General features: G+C 39.6%; 1 long non-coding RNA gene across 1 annotated transcript in view; it reads left to right on the top strand.

Moving 5' to 3' along the window:
* LOC134564077 (uncharacterized) overlaps window positions 1-16,216 on the top strand; it is a 254,863-nt gene that overhangs the window by 41,139 nt on the left and 197,508 nt on the right. The gene's annotated exons all lie outside the window — the stretch shown is intronic.

Here is a 16,216-nt window from a genome sequence, read left to right as displayed (position 1 = left end):
TTGATGTGAATTCTGCATTATCCAGCAGTTGACGTGTAGTCTAGGGTTTGTTTGTACAGTTTGGGGCTTCCAGAGGACATGTAACCATGCAGGTCCCTTGGCAAGGGTTGCTGTATCTTACTCTTTGACCTGAAAGATGATTCAACACTTTGCACACTGTAAACTTTGGTCATTCCCATCAGGCTCTTAAAAAAAACAAAAACAAAAACAAAAATCAAAACAAAACAAAAAAACAAACAGAAGACAAGAACCACAAACCCCACCTTTTTTCCCTGAGTTTATAACTTCAGCATAGAATTATAAAATCTCTGAGGATAAAGAGCGAAAGACCTCCAGTCCCCACACCTTTTTCCTTCATTATTGCTTATGCCACAAGAAAGCCAAGGAGATCTGTGCTTATAAATAACAGTATTATTCAGAAAGACATGGGTAACTGGAAATATAGCTACTGTGTTCCCCTTTGGGTTTCCCCGCTTTTCTCAAAATTATCGCAGCCTAGGTGTTTCTTCAGTCAGATCTTTGAAGGTTTCTCTCTGCAATTTCTCCTGTCCTTCTGGATTTAACACTTATACTTTGTACATGTTGTTGAATATTTGGCTTTTCCACTGCTTCATGAGTGTGGAACCATTGCCCTGCAGGTAGGCACAGTTACAGGAGGTGACAGAGGCTTTGGGAGGTTGAGGAGAGCATGTTTAGGCCCTGCCTGGAAGCACCTGAGGGACCTGGCACTTAAGCACCAGGGACAAAGTCCCTTTTGCCCAGCAGGCAGCTGTATTGGAGGGACGTGCTGAGAGAGGAAAGGAGCCTGGCTCTGTCCCACAGGAACAGCAACCCCGATGGTAAGAGGGAGATAGGCCTGAAATCAATTTTTGCTGTTTGTTTTCCTGTTTTCTTTTCATTCCTGTGCAAAGCCTAAGTAACACTTGGCATTTAAGCACGTAGGAGTAGCAAATCACTGTTAGCAGTGAGATCCCAGAGGACAGGTCTGCTTACACCCAGCTGGCTCCAAACTGTGGGTGTAGCAGATTTTTCACAAGGCACTGGCTCCAGGTGCAATAACTACTCTCTTCCCCAGTGCATGCTTTGACTAAGCTTAAACAAATTTCAGCCAGTATTCTGAAGACAAAGATGAAGTGTGAAAGAACTCCTGAGTGGGTTTTGCTTCCAAAAGAAGCCCAGGCATTCGGGAGCATGGGACACTGATAAAGGGGTGCCCTGCAGACAAGGGGTACCCAAGGCCACATGTGCCCTGCATGTAGGCACAGCCAGGTGATGTGTGTCATAGAGTTCCCTCTCTTATCTGCTGTTAAATTGTGTAGCTGTTGTTGTATTCTCTCTTAATACTGAAAGACAGATCAGGAGAGAGTTGGAATAAAAGGGTCTTGCCTTTTATTCTCGTGTAGTCCAAGCCTCTTGACAACAGGAAAAAAAGAGGGGGTGAATTGCAGTGGCAGTCAAATACCTGGCTCTGGTGTGAGCTGAAGTGGATGAGACAGTAGCTGAGGTCTCTGCAATTGTTTCCATTGCACAGTGTGGACATGTCAAATCAGACAAAGCTCACTAGCAGTGAATGCTTGACGTGCTTGGTTTGCTTCAGGCAACCTTACAGTAATAGACATTATGTGCCTTTATGTGCAGCATTTCAAATTCTCAGTTCAAAACCCTTATCCACATCAAAGTCTACAATGAGTTAATAAAATATTTTGCTTTGCTGCAGATGGTTAAGAGTGAAGGCAAAGTGTTGGAAAAATTATAAATTTTTTGATGTCAGATGTAGTGAGAATTTACTTGCTCTTCCAAATGGCACTTACAAAGGCACAGAATGTCACAGGTTATTATCTTAGACTGAATAATAAAATATGCACAAGGTATTTTACAGCTGCTTTAATACCTGATTTTTAATATGATTGCCAGTTAATAACAAATAATAGCTGTTATAATTAGGGCTAAGTCATTTGTAATTATGGAACTCTACAAGACAGGCTATTGAAAGAAATGAGAAGAAATAACTTGTCAACTCAATAGCAATGTTTATTGAATGATGAATATTAATGGTTATCAATTAACTAGTTGTTACCTGATATATGTTATTTATAACTGGAGCTGAAATATGACATTTTGACTATGAACATCTTCGTGGCCCATCCAGAAGTCACTGAAAAACAAGTTGCTCTTCATCTTGTTGGCTTCAGTGGCACAAGGAGCTGAGGCTTTTCTCGAGTGAGAGAGTTCTCTTGACTCTGCTTTTTCTTAATGCAAGCTGAAGAACTTTACTGACTTCATGGAGTAATGCAGTTTCCCTGAGAGCATAAAAAATTACCTCACCAAATTAAACAACAGATCTGGCAGGAACATGTGGCCAGGATAGCAGCAAGTAGAGGGTGAGTGGTGGTGTTTCCCTGGCATGTGGTTTCTGTCAGCCTGGAACTAAGAGACTTCTTGGACCCAAGGTGAAATTCTCATCTAATGGCTTTTAATTCATTGGCCTTCAATAAAAATGTTCAACTACTCTTTGAACCTCTGTAAAATTTTGATATTCACATAATCTTGTAGTAATAACCTTTTCATCTCAACTGTGCGTTACATAAGGAATTGGAGCTTCTTCTTTGTTTAGAACCTACAACCTGCTGACATGTCTTGATGCTTTTTAGGCTTTCTCTTATTAAAAAAATATGTATTTCAAATACATTTTTAGTAGCATTTTTTTATTTTAAAGCTGTATCATATAATCACTATTGTATTTTAGGCTGAAAAGCCATAGGCAATCCAGTTGTTCCTTGTTTTGAAGATACATCATACCTCTGGTTTTTCTTTTCCTTTCTAGTTCTATAGCATATTTTTTAAGATTTGGGAAGAGGCCAAACCTTCAAGCAGTATTCAAAGTCAGGGTCGCTTTGGATTTATACAGATATTCTGTTCTGTTCTCTGTTTTGTTATCTCTATTTTGTCTGACACTTTAACTGCTCCTCATTGAGTGTTTTAATAGAACTCTCTCTTTTAATTCTGAATTCACTTTTCTGAGAGTTAATAGTTTGTTCAGACCCTGTTGTTGTGAATATGAAGTTAGGATTGCTCTTGTTTATGATCATCACTTTACTTTTCTTCACACTTAATTTTATCTGCCATTTACTCAGTATAATAAAATCTTTCTGCAACTCTTTGGAGTTAGCTTTTTTTCTATCCTGAACAGCTCAGACTCTTTCCTTATTGTGCATATGTAGTCGTGCATTTCTGTACCCGAGCAGGTGTTTCCATATAAGGAAGTGAAGCTAGAATTTTCTATAGCCTGCTCGCTGTAATTGGCTTGGTCCCAGCACAGACACAGTGATAGGACTGTAGAAGTGCACCTCAAAGCCTAGTGTCCATCTCATTGGGCCAAGAGCCAAAAAAGCCCACCTAGACCATCGAGTACTAAAGGGCCTGCATAAAGGTACACGAGGCTTTTTGGGAGTGCCTTAGCCTGTGTAGCTGTGCTTGGTACACTGTGCTCGGCTTATCTCTTTTCATTTTGTAACGTTTATTATTTTCCTGTTATTAAAACTTTATTTTACAAAGCATATCCTGGGAAGCCGTCTCGCTATTTTATTAAGCCATTTCTCCGCTGGCTGGACCCTCGGAGTTATCGGGAGAAATCTCGATAAATGGCGCCTTCGAACACGGACCCTACATTAGGGTAACTGAGTCGAAGTTTGCTGACAAGCCCTCACGTTCAGCTAGGCCATTTTGCTCTTGGTTTCGTTTTTTTAAAAGCGAGCTCGTGGTGGTTTTTTTGGTCGTGAAAATAAAACCACATTTTTGGGTCAAAAAGGCTGAGAGGGAGCCTTTTGACTGAACCCCTATACCGGTGAGAGGGGGTCTTTGCCGGACACCGATTCTGGTACAAGGTGGATTACTCTTTAGAAGAGAGAAGCTGCAGTCTAGCAGAGCTGGAGAACAGCTAATCACCGAGTGACCTGAGAGAGTCGGAGACAACCAAGAGCTGCCGGGGGATCACAAGAGCCATTCTGGTGAGTGACAATGGGGACCCGGCAATCCGTAGAACAGCGAGACACCTTTTGTTATTTTAATTATAAACTGACTATTCAAGACTGTAAGTTTGAGAGGAAAGAACTTAAAAAACTTGTGAAATGGGTCTATAAGAAGTATCCGGACACTAATACAGCTGAAACAGTAACAGTGGAATTTTGGGACAAAATAGGATTGAAGTTGTATAATTCAAAGAAAAAATCTGTGTTAAAATTAAGACCCATCTTTAAAACTGTGTTAGACTTTGTAACAGAAGAAGGCGAAAGGCTCAGCAGTGAAAAAACACTTGAAACTGCAGAAAGAGAAACCTTGGGAAAAGCCTCTAAAAGCAACCATAAAAAAGGAGCCCAGAAAGTAAAATGCAAAAAGGCTCCTGCTCACCTTAGACATGAAGATAAAAATCCAAGTTCTGATGCCCCAAGTCCCAGAAAAAAACGGTTTGATTTACTCCCGAGAAGCAGGCAGGGAAGGACTCAAAGCCCTCCCCGAGCCGTCCTCAGACCCCCGGAGTGGGACCTGTGCCAGCCTTGGCCAAGCAGGCAAAGGTTCCATTCCAACCGCCCTCCCCACCCCCTCAGTCACCCAGTACGAGATTCGGGCGATCCCAGTCCGTTAATTTTGAGCGCGCGAGTTTTGAACAAAGCCCTGAAAGCGCGGGCTCACAGAACAAAGAAAAACGTGGAATTCTCCCCATCTCTGAGGCAGAAACTTTAGCTCCATGTGGGCGGGCTCAGTACAGCCCGACGCTGCGGCACGCCCCATCTGATGTGTCGCTCAGCTCCTCCCACTCCAGCACGGGAGGCTCCCCCTCCATGGGCGGTCCCAAGCCTCGGGCACCGCCCCGGGTTGCCACCCACAGCCTGGACAGACACGCCCTGGCTGTGACGAGCGTGGGAACCGGATGTGACATCCCGGAACTTGCCCTCCCCAAGATGGCGGCGCCCATGCCGGAGAAATGTAAACAAACTCCGATGAAAAATCAGAAGGTTTCCCACACGTCCTGCAGTTTCTCTGATGATTCAGAGGATTCATCAGCCAGCATAGATCCCTGGCACAAGATAAGGAAAGAAACCAGCACCCCAGAGCCAGCCCGGCTCTGGCGACAAGAGACCAAAACAAAACAAAAACAAGGACAGAGCAAGACTGAAGCAGTGAAAGTTTATCATCGTCTAAAACCCTCCAAGAAAACAGAACAGAGACAGCTAACAGTTCAATTCCAGCAGCCAAGATACAAAGTAGACTTCGTCCAAAAGAAGACTGTCATGAAAACCACCACAAGAATCCACCAAAGCAGCAAGCTCAAAATACCTTAAAACCCTAACCTATTCTTTTATTTTGCAGTTTTAACAAGAAACCCAGAACTTTATAAGTTAATTTTTTCATTAAAATCTCAAAAAGACTACCAAGTAATTCCAAAACAAAAGGCTTTTCTTTTCTGTTTTGTCAATTAAGCAAGAAGATTGTAATAACTTGCCCAAAAAATTTATATTCCAAGCTAATTATAAAAGCGAATTCCTAAATAATTTTTCCTTTACAGGAAAAGATTCTGCAAAAATATTTTGCTTGCTCATATCTTTAATTGAAATAGTTAATTCAAAATTCAAAAGTTTTTTAAAAATGGCCCGTATAAATATTCCAAAAAAAATTATTAAATTCATCTCTATAATTAAATTGAAAACCTTTCAAAATTCATACTCCTCTAAAAACAATTCGTTTTATAAATAAGTCAAGAAAATCTAAAATCTCATAACCATGTAGTATAATCCTAACACCAAAAAATAAAAATAAGATTTTAAGAAAGTCTAAAAACTATATCTCAAAACCAAAAAAGAACAACTGTCTACATGTTTTTCAAAGTTCATATTTTATGTTTACAAATTTTTATGTTGCAAGTTTGGTAGAGGGAACAGAGACCTCTCAAGAAAAAGTTCTAATCAATTGTAAAATTCACATTAAAATACTAATCTTTTTCCTTTTTTCTCAACAGCACCTGTATTGTGTCACATGTTAAAGCAAACACTAAACTCCTAAGTTTTATAGCAAATAGCAAGGTAACAGCAAACTTTTAACCATACATCAAAATACATCAGCTCTTGTAAAAAGTGTCGCATATATCTCAAAGTCAAATTAAGACAATTGTGCAACCATGCCCAAACTACCAAACACTAACAACACCATCAATAGCAGCAAAAGTTAACCCTCAAAATTAAAAACAAGTATCATGCAATATCAACCATTTAAACAATTCAAACAAATTCACTTGTCTAACCACACACTTTTTAAAGTATGTTCTACCTCAACACATAAAGGAGAAAAAGACCAAAAAAGACAATTAAAACATCTCTTGTAAACATTTCTCATTCCTAAATGTACAGTTCTTAAAATTACAGAAGTTTTTCAACATATTAAAATTTACCACATATTATAACTAATTCATTCAAAAGCCAATCTATTGCTAAAAAACACACAAATAGCTAAAAATGCTCTTTAAAAGATAAAAATGGGAAAGGGTGTAGTGCTTTCTATTATAGAAAGGTTGAACAAAGTTATATATATGTTTTTTAATCTCTCATATTCATAAAAATTCTGAAAACAAGACAAATTTTAGAGCCTGTCCTTTATGGCAGGGAGAGAGGTTTTGTTTGTCTCCACAGGTACAGACTCTAAGAAAGTTCCTGCAAAAGAAGTTGAGTCACAACTACAAAAGAAGAAAAGAGCAGCAGAGCACACCTGAAGAAGAACACACCAAAGACACTAGATGACCCCAGATGGTCTTCAAGAAGACTTCTGCATTTTGACACAGCCCAGCACTATAGACACTGAAATACGTTTGAAGCAGAGACTTAAGTTTTATAAAAGTTGCACTGTTAAAATTTCTGAAGTTATTATTGTCATGTCAAAATTGTTCGTTGTTGTATGTTAAAAGTTATTATCAAATCTTTATGTAGAAGAAAAAGAAAATATAGTTCACTTGAAAAAATCTCCCCAAACAAAAAGTAAAATAAGATTCATATGTAATTTGAGACTAAATATTAAATTTAAAAGATTGGCTAATAAAAAGAAAGTACCAAATTTAAAATTTTGTAATCCATAAAACTATAGCTTAACTATAAACCAAATTGTTAAATAACAATAAGTTATTGACACAATCACAATTATGAACAAAAGTGAGAATTTTTTCAAAGTAACTATTTCTCTTTTTTTTCTTTTTTTAATATGATTTTACAGGGTGAGATGTAGTCGTGCATTTCTGTACCCGAGCAGGTGTTTCCATATAAGGAAGTGAAGCTAGAATTTTCTATAGCCTGCTTGCTGTAATTGGCTTGGTCCCAGCACAGACACAGTGATAGGACTGTAGAAGTGCACCTCAAAGTCTAGTGTCCATCTCATTGGGCCAAGAGCCAAAAAAGCCCACCTAGACCATCGAGTACTAAAGGGCCTGCATAAAGGTACACGAGGCTTTTTGGGAGTGCCTTAGCCTGTGTAGCTGTGCTTGGTACACTGTGCTCGGCTTATCTCTTTTCATTTTGTAACGTTTATTATTTTCCTGTTATTAAAACTTTATTTTACAAAGCATATCCTGGGAAGCCGTCTCGCTATTTTATTAAGCCATTTCTCCGCTGGCTGGACCCTCGGAGTTATCGGGAGAAATCTCGATATGCATACATCTGTTTCTTGGACTCTTTAGGAAATGTGCAACTCCTATTGGCGTATTCTGCCCCCTCTCCTGCAGTACAGCACTCCCTGACATCAGACAGCAAACTCATTTTGGGGTATGGCTACACTCCGAAGCCCTAGTGCCAGACAAGAGCTTTGTCTCCTGGCATGTCTGCTGGTTTGTTCTGCTGCAGGTCAGGACTAGTTAGCCTTTGGGACATGTGGCTGAACAGATCCGTCCTCACAGCTGGGCTGGCCAAGACAGCAGACATGATTAGCAGCAGATCAAGCGTGTCAGCAAGCGTTCTGGTGTGGGTGGTCACATCAAGCTATGCACCTTGGAATTTTTCCAGGTATTTATCTAGGAGCAGGTGGTAGGATCTATAATTCTATGTGATCTTCTTGGCTGGCTGTCATGAATCAGGCTGCAGCTCTAGCTCTGTCTCAGGATCTCTTCTGCTTCAGCTCCAGCACTGAGCTGGAACATAAATTGTGAAAACCCACTCTTACAGGCCTTCCCATCTCTCTGTTAAATAAATGCTACCTAGAGAGTTCACCTTTCTGGGAACTTGTTGTGGTCAATAAATGCTCTGAGTACAGCGTCAGTTAGGGGTGGGAGGGAGGTTGGAAAGGCGCAAAGGTTTATGCAGTTGGTACTGAGATGGGGATTTCTCCAGGGAATAGTTGGGATTACAAGGTTTAACTGAGAATGGATGTAGATGTTTGCTTCCACTTTGCTCTGCCCCCATGAATGGTGTCAGGATTGCTTCCTAAGCAAGTGCCGTGTGTCTGTTACCCAGAGAAGAGTGTTTTATACAGTGAGCCCTTGAGCACTGCTACTGTGAAAACTGTCCTTCCAGACTGAGGGCTCCAAACAAGTGTCTGCCAGATGCCAAAGCCAAGCACGGATCTGCGAGCTCTCCTTGAATGTATCAGCCAGCCTTCCTGGTGAGGTAGAGAGAACTGTGTACTGCTCATGCATTTTACATCCAAGTCATTGCACTAAGAGAGGGAGGGTGGGAAACGGGACAGGGCATAGAAAATCCCCAATGTAGGTTTTTTACTAAAATGCAATTAAATTAGTTTTTTAATTCCAGTTTGAAAGTGCAAAGAATAATTTGGCAAGAATTCTTTTCTCCACACGTGTCCTCTCCACCCAAATTTTTCAACCATGTTTTCTGTAAATAACAAAAAAATGTGTGAAAAGTGTAGTGAGGTAAAATTGTATTAGTACTATTTCTCTGGGGGTGTATATCTCAAGGATATAGGTAACTCTGACACTTAAGGGTCTAGAGTAGTGAAAGTATCGTACCTTTAAAGGCAGGATTAGTATTTAAAAGAAAATAACATAATGTTCCATTCCAAAACCACTACAGCATTTTTAAAATAGCTTTATTCAAAGTTAGGCTTTCTGTTATTACAAATTACTGCAAATTGTTACTAGCATAATGCTGATAAATAGGTATTTGGGTGTTGAGAGAGGGGAATAACTTGAACTTAAATATATAATGATAGATTCTGGGCTGGCTGCTACTCCATAGAAAGTAGGTTTGGTATTGTAATATTAATTTATTGTAGTACCAAAAAAGGATCTCAGCTGTTAGTAACTAATTATCAGATGAGAGAATGGGGAATAAAGTGGCCCTGTTGAAGCTGGTCCAGAGGAGGATCACAAAGGTAGGGAGCTGGAGCACATTTCCTCTGCAGACAGGCTGAAAGAGTTGGAATGTTTGGAAAAGAAAAGACTCTTGGAAGAACTTAGAGACCCTTCCAGTACCTAAAGAGGCCTACAAGAAAACTGGAGAGGCACTTTTCTCAAGGACATGTAGTGATGGGACAAGTGGCAATTCTTTTAACCTGAATGAGGGTAGGTCTAGACAAGACATCAGGAAGAAACACTGTAAGGGTGGTGAGACTGGAACAATGAATGCCCTATCCCTGTCAGTGTTAAAGGCCAGATTGGAACTAACTGATCTCTAAGGCTATTTCCAACCCTAACTATTCTATGATCCCATGTTCATAATGTGCTCTTTAAATCCACATTTTGACTGTGCAGTCTGTTTTCCTTACCTCAAAAGGGATATAGAAGGAAAGTATGGACAGGCTTCCATGTTGGTGCATAATAGTCAGGACAGCAAGGAGTAGGAGGGTGTGACAAGGGGGTCTGTGAAACCTTGAGTGGGATACAGAGGTGAATAAGGATCTTTTGCTTATTTTCATGTCTGAACAGAAAATACAGCTTGGAGGCAACCACTGAAGCTACAAAGTGTCAGATTGAAAACAGGGAAGCAGCTTTTCCCATTCTGTAGATAATAAACCTTTACATGACTTCCAGGGGCAATTTAATGAAAGAAATGGCAGTTAAAGGACTATTAAATAGATAATAATAATAAAATGAAAAAAGTAGCAGCAGCATCTCTGAATCGGGATGCAATTCAGCAACTTGGTTGTCTGCAAAACTCAGGAAAAGAATTGTCTGGTCTAGAGAGAGAATGGCTCTTTCCTCTTCTCTGATGTAGATGCTCTTACCAAAACATGTGGGAGGACTCCAAGTGCTGTCAGATGTATTCTGTGTGATATATGAACTTATAAGCATGCTGAAACAAGAGCCTTACACTTCTATGCATCCACAGGTGAAGATCAACTATAGATGGACTAAAAGATGAGTGGTAGGCATGTGATTTCAATGAGTGTGCAAAGCAGGAATGACTTGATCTCTTAGCAGAAAGCTATCCTTCATACTGTCAATATATTGTCTCATCTGAAAAGCAGACTTTTTACCTCTGTCACTGTATTTTTAAGGAAGCTTAAGCAAGTATTACTCCGCATCTGTAATCTAAAAGAAAAGCAAATAGGCGTTTTTAAAAAAGAACACACACACACCAAGGTGAGTAACCTGCTATGAAGGTGCAGTCTGCCTTTTTCTTTCCCTGAGGGTTTGTTTTTTTAAATCTTTTCCATATGCACGTTTATATTTAATATTTTCCACTCTAGAAATGACCCAGAATTTGATGTCAAACTTGGAATAGCAGGAAAACAAAATGAAATACCACCTCTAATTGTGTAGCATTGCCTGACCTAAGTGAAACCATGTACTGGGTGAAGTGCTACCCTGCTCCCTCAGCGTGTGCAGAGCCTCTTGCCTATCTGGGTATCCTGTTTACAGAGCTGAGAGCTCAGATGGGAAGGAGCAAAGCATTGAGGGTGGCATGAGAACCTAAACAGCACTAAGGACTTTTGCTTGTTACTTAATATTGGCGTGAAACTTCAGTGCACCTCGCCTCACTTCTGTATTACATATTTCCAACCTATTTCTTATACCTTGGTGCAATGGAGGGTCTGTCTCAGAGTTATTAAAGTTCATTTGAAACTTTATGAGAAGGAAATCAAGACAAGGAGGAAGGAAATAGGATGCTGACATTTTGAACTGATGATTAACTCAGCAGAATTACAGTGGACCAGCTGACATTTTCTTACCATGCTGTCTGGGAGAACTGCTAGTGTGGAATTATATTAGTCAATGTGTGAACTGTGTCTGGTGTTTGCAAGAGAGAACAAGATTTAGATTGCAGATAGAAGTCTTTGTCACCTTATTCCAATGTGAACCAAAAGATAAATGGAAATGCTTTTATACCAGCTAATTTTCCACCAATTAACACAGGAATTATTGTCATAAGCTTTATGGAATAGTTGATGTTATTATGAACATCTCCAGTTTTCTAGGAATGAAGCAATTAACAACAGTTGGTTTTAAGAATCTGATCCTGGAAGGGTCACAAATGCTGAAGCAGAAGAAATATTAGCTGAGTGGAGAGCAAAGAAATTGGTCCTCACTTTCACAGAAATATTATTTCTTCTCAGTACCATCTAAGAATATAAAAATCCCAGAAGCATAAAGTAAAAATAATAGGATCTGAAAATAATAGAACCTGGAGCACCATCTAACCTGTCAGTAATTTTGTATTGCATATAGTAAGAGCAAAGATGTCAGAATACTAACCTAGTACAAATGCTGAATGAGAGAAATTGCTAGGGAAAAGTTGGTTCTCCATGGGATTACATCCTTTTTAAGAAAATAGGAATCACTGTACAGCTTCAAAGTGAACTGAAATTGCAGTGAGAGTTAAGGGAGGTGCATATTAGCAGGCAGGAAGTGTCTGCTATGTCTGAAATCTCTGTTTTCTGTTGTTACTATTCCAAAGCTTGGAACAAGAGGTATGAAGTTTCAAGTATTTTTTTTAATTTACTTGAAATAGTCTCATAATTTTCTTTTCACAAGCATGGCATATTACTTTTTTAATATATATGTATGTTTTGAATCTCTCAGCAGCAAGATAGGCAAAAATGGGAAAAGCTGCTGTTACTGAGGCTTACGCTGCAAACTGCTCTGAAGGTACTGTGGAGAACAAGAAAGTTGTGGGTGAGGTCTGACAGCCTGCTGGCATTCAATGTCCCATAGGCAACAGGGTCCCTTGGGTCTGAGTGCTATGGGTTTCTGTAAAGAGGATTTTCTGAAAGGATTTTTGCATTTGAAATGAGGAGAAAAATGTAAATTGTAAGTTGGGAAAATGGAGGGTAAGAATGAATTGAATGGCAAATAGCTATAGCTCTGCAGACATATAAATAGTCTGGAAAGTCAGTTTTGTTGCCAGGGATGGCATAAAATCTTTTTTGTTTTCTCTCTTCTTTTGCAGCTTTCCGTGGAATAGTCTGTCTTTTCCGTCTCTGTATTCTAAGAATAGACACATTTCAGGTTTTGTCTGTGAGAAATTAGTTTTGGATATTTCTTTTTGTGGATAAAATGTTGTTTCTTTTGCTGTGGGAGTGTCTTTGATTTCATAAAGAATAGCTATTTGTGTCTTGTTGTTGATGTATTGCCGGGGCAAGAAATAATGAACAAAAGTTGAAGCAGGTAGTTTGTGATTGTTCATGAGTCACAACTGCAGAATTCCTAAGGCTGCAAAGGACTTGTGAGCTTTGCCCAGTTGGGTTTTGGGTATCTCCTGGAGTGGGGACTCCGAAACATCTTTGGGCAGGCTGTTCCAGTGTTTTATCACCCTGACAATAAAATAGTATTTTCTTATGTTTAAAAGGGATTTCCTGTATTTCCATTTGCGTCCATTGTATCTTGTACTGTCACTGAGTTCCACTGGGAAGAGTCTGGCTATCTCTCATTTACCATCCTTCTCCCTGCTTCAGTCAGGTACATACACACATAATATCTCCTCTAAACTTTCTCATCTTCATCCTAAGAAGTGCCATTGTTTTCAGCATATTTCAGTCATCTGCATTGGCCCTTTATTGGACATGCTCAAGTTCGTCTATATCTGTCTTGAAAAGCAACTTAAAAAGGAGTCTTTAAACTCTGAAAAGAATGACAAAAATACAGACGTCTCAAAATAGTCTTTGTAGGTACTAAACCCAGGCCTGTCAGATACCTGGCTGTCAAAACTGGAATTTGAGGGAATACATCATATAAAATCATTATAAATCAGTTAATCACTCTACCTCATCTAAATCTCACTGCACAAAGGGAAATTTGTTATGCCTTTTCAGTAATATAGTTCTATGGGATACCTGATAATTTCTCAAGGAAAGGAGAATGCATGGAAAAAGAATATCCCCAAATCTGACCCCAAACTATATTCTTATTAATGTGTTGTCCTAATTATGTTATTCCAATACTGAAGGAGTGATACAGAATCCTTGTTTTGATGCTTTTGGGCTCTTAAAAGTTGGACTGCTAGATAGTACTGCTAGAGCTAAATAGCTGATAGTATGTTCACTGGAGAAAAGTGATATTATTCCACGGGCACATGAACTATAGTAATATTGAAACACTCAGTGGAACTGAAGATTGGATTCTGTATAGTGTGCAGCTTCCAATGATTGCTGTAAACAACACCATTTTAAAAAGGCAGCTTTTCAGAGGCATAGAAATGAGAGCTAAGCTTTATAGAAAATCTATTCTGGATGACTTCATTATTTCAACAGAAAAGAAGAGCTAGTAGTGATTTCACATTAACTAAACTATACAAGCAAAATATAAATATTTGGATAGCATTTGAACACAAAATTCTCTTGCATTTTTCCTGGAGCTGAAATCAAGTCGGGAAGTGCTGTTAGAGTAGGGGAATGAATGGATGCCAGCAAACACAGCAGTGGCAAGGCTGTCTCTCCAGCAGGAAGGCAGAATGGGAAGTGCAGCTGAGTGGAGAACATCACTGATACTGCCCTGAGAGGGGTAACATGGCTTTGGCTTGCTAAGAGGCAAAGTGAGGAAAAGGAGTTTGCTATTTATGGCCCAAGAGAATTTAATCCTTCAGGTATGTGGTATGACATGTTATCTGCACCTTACCAAACTGCAAAAATAGCTGCAGTTCCTGGGGTTGGAGAAATCCCTGTCCCATAGCATGGGGGGGGACTACTCTGCTGTCATTGACACTGAGTACTACCAGTGCAACAGGATGGTGAAGTTTTTGCCTTTGAAGTTCCCCACTATCCATGAAACCAGACTGTCTTGAAAATCTCTTTGTAAAATGAGCTTGAGATGTGATGTTGGGCTCCTCGAGATATAAAGCTTCCTCTTTCACACAGCACCTTCTCCTGCCTCTCCAAAGGGTTTGGTGGCTTGAACCTTTCTTCCTTTGAATATCTGCCCACACAATACAGGAACCAGTTGTTCAAACCTCTGATTCACCAAGTGGTCTGGGACAGTGCCTGGGCCCTTCCTCCCACACAGGAAAGTGTATCTAAAAAATTGTTTGAGGGAGAAGAAACGGGTGGGGGAGATATAATTTGTGTTGAGCTGATAGCTGGAGAGGAGCCAGCTGAAGCCCAAAAGGAGCAGGCCATCCTGTAATGTTTGCAGAGAGCTTGAAGGCAGCATAAAAAAGAGGTTTCTAAGGAAAAGTAGAGGAAAAGTACCAATATTTCAAGGATGGACATGGGATTAATTTAGACTGATACAATAGGTCTTCCACAAAAGAATTTACTCTAATCTATTTAAAAGTAATAATAATAAAAAATAACTACCCCCCAGCTAAAGCTCTTCATGCTGAAGTTGAATTTTAGAGAAGTTGCAGGTACTTATTTTCTTCAGTAAATTTCAATGGTTTACAGGCTTTTATAGGAAGGAGGGAAGAGAACTAAAGGTGAAAGCCATTACTGATGTGATTCAGTCCTGTTTCTTGCCAGAAAATGAAAAGCCTTTGCCTGAATGTCTGTATATAGGCAGACTCAAAAGCAGGGCAAAGAATCAACTGGTGGGAATGTCAAAGGTCCGAGGCTTCTCTGTTATTTTCCACATACATAGGCAACCTAAAAAACAAATCACACCAGTATTTACGTGAGGCATTGTTGTTTAGTTGGTTTTATTTGGAGTGTTTCTGTACTTCTTTGGATTTGGATTTATTCCTGCTCTCCTTTATCACATGGGCATGCCCACCCAAATGGATCACTTTCTGGAAGATTTTGATCCAGCTTGTGAAAGAATTTCCCCTCATAGTTTTGGGCTTTCTGTAACAGAGATTGAACAGTAATCTCACAGTCAAAAAAACCTTTCTGTTCTTTGGTTTTACCCAGTCACAGGAAATTCTTGCCACTATCAGCAAAGTACAGGAAATTAGGTAGCGCACAATTTATTGAAAACATTTTGGACGTGTACTTTTGCCCCATGAGTTCTTGCCGCTTTCTTGAAAGAAGTGTGGTTTGCATGTTTCAGGAAGGTTTTCTGTGAGCAAGGTTTTATGGTACATAGGTCACTCTTTGGGGGTTTTTTGATGCTGGGATTTCTCTGCATCCTACTGCCTTAATTAGCCAAAGGCAGCAATACACAGTGGAGGGACCGGCAGCCCATTTTAGGGACAGCTAATGGGATCTCAGGCCAGGCCCACTGAATGCAGTGGGTCAGTTAGCACAGCTTGGGATCAGGTTGTGATCATCAGAATTTGTTTTGTTGCAATTGTTAAATGCCCCCATAAGACCTGCGGGAAGATCATCACCTTCCTATTGTCAGTGGACTATCCTTTTTTTCCCTGTCATTGGTATATGCAGATGGTTTTGAAGGAGTAAGAGGATGTGAAATTCAGAGGAGTGGTTTTACTTCCCTCTGGTGAATGAATTATATTGGAAATTTGGCTTTAATGATGTGTTTCTTTGACATTCTTCCAACCATAGTAACTTTCTGCCTTGTGAAGTCATGTGTGAACTAAATAAATGCTTTCCTGGGAGCTTCATTTGCCATCTATGCTGGTAGCTAGGTATTAGGTAGTCATTTTGCAGCTAATGAAAAATAAATCAAAGTCACCACAGGTGATTCATAGAGGGAATATTTCCCTTCTATTTAGATACAGGAAAATGATGTCTGATTAGCTTGCAGGTCTACATTTTTGTATTTTAGGAAGTTCAGGTCCAAAGTAGAACAGTTGCTTACTGTTATAACTGAAATTAAAATGCAAGCACATTAATATTCTGACTTGGATGGCAGAACACAATAATCAGAGGTCATAAGCATGCTTCCCTTAAGGACAGT

This window comes from Prinia subflava, chromosome Z, assembly GCF_021018805.1.
Source record: "Prinia subflava isolate CZ2003 ecotype Zambia chromosome Z, Cam_Psub_1.2, whole genome shotgun sequence".
In the NCBI taxonomy this organism is placed as follows: domain Eukaryota; kingdom Metazoa; phylum Chordata; class Aves; order Passeriformes; family Cisticolidae; genus Prinia; species Prinia subflava.
The sequence above is the reverse complement of the archived record's forward strand: the minus strand, read 5'-3'. Positions and strand labels throughout refer to the sequence as shown.